We start from the raw sequence: 4,201 nt of genomic DNA, 5'->3' as shown, positions 1-4,201 counted from the left end.
TGGTATTTGTAAGAATCCACCAGGCCTGAACGAAAACAACTAATCAGAATGAAGAAAGATAGAAAAGACACTTTGGGCTGTTGCTTAAAGATAGTTGATAGTTGAGTCTCATTCCCAGCATCGATACTTTTTGACTTGGGGTTATCTGTCTCATTTACTACTGTCAGGATATTGTGAAAATTTCAGTAATGTGACAAAACGTTATTTTTATAAAAAATTACCTACTGCCGCTTTAAAGCCACTATATGTAGATTTTACAAAATATGTAATTATAGCATCATTGTTGTGGTGCTATATATTTTAAAACAGTCCATTTCCAGTCAGACTTCCTTGGCCTCTACAGTGTAACAGTGGTAACCTGGCACTAACTCAAGATAACGCTGTGGTGGTGCGTGTTCTTTTTTTTTTTTTTTTAAACTGCCACTGGGGAGCACCAAATTTGCTACATAAAGTGGCTTTAATTTTTTAAAATCAAAGTCAATTAAATAATAATAAATTTTAGAAACCTTCCACAACCTCATCTGCCTATTAAGTGATCCCAATTCCAAACCAAAGGCTGAGAAACTAATATACTGTATATATGTGTGCATGCTAAAGGAAAACAATCCCTTTCTGCTCAAATAAGACACATTTCCTCTCTAATTCTGCGGTGAAATACTGAATTGAATTTGTCACTCCAGTATGCAACTTATACAGTGTGATGTAGAAACTTAAAGCCAGCAGTGCACATCCACTAAGAATGGATGTTAAAGTGAAGGAGGAGACATCTTGTGTCCACCAGGAAAACTTTAGAAATGAACAGATTGGACTTTTTTATTGACAGGTTTTAATGTGGAATTTAAATTTTTTCTTTAGCAAAAAAAAAAATCTATATCAGACACACTTCCAAGCAGACTGTTTGTCATATATCATAATACATGTCTGGAGGGGATCTTTCCTGTAACAAGAGGCCCTTTTTCCCATAAGTCTCATTATATTATTAGCAAACAGGCTGCTGTGCAGAATGCTTTCTCTTTTGCCTTTTCTGTACCTGATCTTGAGCCTCTGTGTCACCGGTTTCACCCCAGACACAATTGTGGGCGAAACACTAGTTTTGCCTATCACTGCTGTAAAAAAGAAAAAAACACTTCCTGAACGGAACACATCAGTGTTTGCTGTTGAAGATGCAGAACCTGCACATCTGTAACGTTATGCGGAGAGACCGCAGAGTCTATTTTTGCTAAGCTTTAGCAGCTCCGTTATTTTAGTATACAACACCCAGAACTTGTGAAATACGTATAGTGAGTTAGCTGGCGAAACAGAACTCCACAGATGTTTATATTGAGCACTATATATATTTTGTAACCAGATCTATTTTGGTGACAGGAACAGAGTGTACATATATGTGCATGTATTTTATGCTCACTGTATCACATTTGTTGTACAATTCAAGTTAAGAGACAACAGAACCGTCTTTTAGTATGACAATCTTTTACATAAACTTTGGAATGTCTCTGCAAAATATCTTTGTAAATAAATAATGTGATTTTATACATTAAGTGTGTGTGCTGTCATTGATGCCTCATTAGACAGATGTCTGTCCATCCAGATGTTGCAAACAGTTTAACAGTTTAAATGTCTGTCAGAACTATTGCTCTTCCAGAGCGTAACTAAATCCGGTCAACAATATACAGTCACAGCTCTCAAAACAACATCCCTGTTGACATGTCAAGCCACAGCAGCTGCTTTCAGATGTAGACATTCCCAGTTATGTTGGACTGTGTATCTCATTAACTTTCAAAGGATGAACCATATGCAAATAGAGACATTAAGCATATACAGGAAGTCAGCGGCCAAAGGTTTCTTTATTCACACTTTGGTAAGAAAACAGTACACATGGTGTGTATGTCATTTTGGAATGATGCTTCCCACACTCAAGCATCATGGGAAAACTTAAATATATGTGCACACATTGCTGGGACAGACACAATGCAACCACAACATGTGTCAGAAAACAATACATAGATCTCCATCTGAGCACACACACACACACACACACACACACACACACATAGCCTTAGAACTGCTCCATGTTCTAATTAGAGGACTATGGTAAGAACTGCACTGACATATAGTGTAACCAGAGCTCTCCTCCCTCTGCTAACAACACATCCTCCTCTCTTCATGTCATGTCTCTGTGTTGTCCTACACCCCCCCCCTCTCTTCATCTCCTTTGTCCTATTTTTCTTCCTACATATTTTTTTTTCCAGAGCTGCAAGTCCTCTGAACCAAAGAAAAATATGTCATTTTTCTGACCTCCCACCACTATAGTTGAAGTTTGATTAAAGCTGCAGTAACCATCAGAGCCAGATCTCTTTTCTGTTCGCACTTCATATCCTACTGTCCTTTAATCTGGAGTCCTGAAGTTGTGGTTTTCACACTACGTGACTGATCAGCAACAGTGGTCACACAGTACAAGATCTTTCATGAGGAGTCTGGCCATTAGAAAGTGAGTACAATAAGTTGATAATTAGCCTGACATTACTGTCAGTAATCAATATACACATTAAACCATTGCTGTTAGTTATGAGTTTAATCAATCGACCTTATCAGACTTTAGCAGTTAGCTAGTGTTTCTGTAGTGGTGACAAAACGTTAAAAATTCTTTGCAGTCTGGATGAAACTAAAAGATCCATGCACCAAACTCCCTTTAAAAACCATCACAACATTAACATTCCCTAACCCTAACTCTAGAAACACAAGCTACAAGCTTCTTCTCTTCTTCAATTTGACATCAATATAATCAACACTGAAGAGAATAAGCAGGAACAGAAAATGAATGGATGGATGGGTATTATTCATACAAGAACATATATTATTGCAGAATGCAGAAGCATGAGTACAGTGACAGTGTGCATTTACACCTTTGCAGACACAGTGTGTTCAGACTTTATGACAAATATATAAATATAACAGAATCAACTTTAATTTTAAATGATGAAGGACCCCTACAATATTATAATATGATTTCATAATTTAATACATTTCTTGCAGAGTTTTGATAGGCTGAATAAGTGATCAAAAAGGACCTAGAATTAGTCATTAGAAAAAATGTTTTAATCTTACTGAATTTGCCACCAATAAAAGTGTTTATTAAAAAAAAGAATATACAAAATATATAAAGCAACACATTTAAATATTTTTTATTTAAACATTTTATATTGCTCCTTCTTTTTAGAGAGAACTGGCTGACCAGAAGGTGCACTTGTGGATGTCCTGGCCTGATAAGAGGGGGCTGTGTTGTCTTGAGGCACAGGAGCTTGTGGGGCGGACTCATGTTGGACAGTCCCTGCAGGCTCTTACTGATGGAGTCCATCCAGAGTAGGCAGCTGTGTGAACATTGAGAGCACAGTACTATCTCTGCTCAGTGGCACTCAGCCTCAAATGATTTCACGTCTCCCTGAGCTTTATTTATTGTTGAATTCAAATTAAACAAATTATTCATTTTATGTTTTCTGTCTCTGAAGCTGTTGCTTCCTTTTGGGCCTGACATCACTGGACTGCTTCTAATAAAGCAGCTACCTGGTCCCACGCTCCCTTTACTTTATCAAGTCAAGGAGCCCGTTAGCTGTTCCAAAGATTTACTAGTGTGGATAGACAGTCGCTGAACAAAAATATCAAGGGGAGACATTCTCATTGTCCATTTGGACATAATGCGTTTTCTTATGATTTGGCGCCATACAAATAAAACGGAATTGAATTGTAAATTAAACATTTAGTTTCCTGGATTTTACCATTATGGACAAAATCCACCAGGCGCTTCTGCGATGTGTTCGAGCTGATCCTGCCCATTCTAGATAATGCTAGTGATTCCACCAGAAGCGATCTGCTCTGGTCATCATGACACTAGCTGCAACCCACCCTAAGTCAAGCAGCACAGAGCAGATCGCTCCGGCGGGAAGCATTCATACCTGCTGCAGGCTAAAGCATAGATATAATAGAACTAGACTGTTGACAGTATATATAATGGACTGAGCTTCCAGTTCTGAAAAGTAGAGCCAACCCCAAGTGTCTTAAACCTGCATTCCATGTAAATTCCAGCAGGTGGCAGCACCGTTGGCTGCAATAACACAGCGATCACATTCACTTGAATGGAGAATGAGCCGACTTGACACTTCCTTTATGAGCTCAGTTTCCTGATGAGTTTAGGGTCTCGGTCGCT

The sequence above is a fragment of the Morone saxatilis genome, unplaced genomic scaffold, assembly GCF_004916995.1.
Source record: "Morone saxatilis isolate NCDOM2014 unplaced genomic scaffold, NCSU_SB_2.0 Contig4, whole genome shotgun sequence".
Taxonomy (NCBI): domain Eukaryota; kingdom Metazoa; phylum Chordata; class Actinopteri; family Moronidae; genus Morone; species Morone saxatilis.
Note: the sequence above shows the minus strand (reverse complement) of the source record.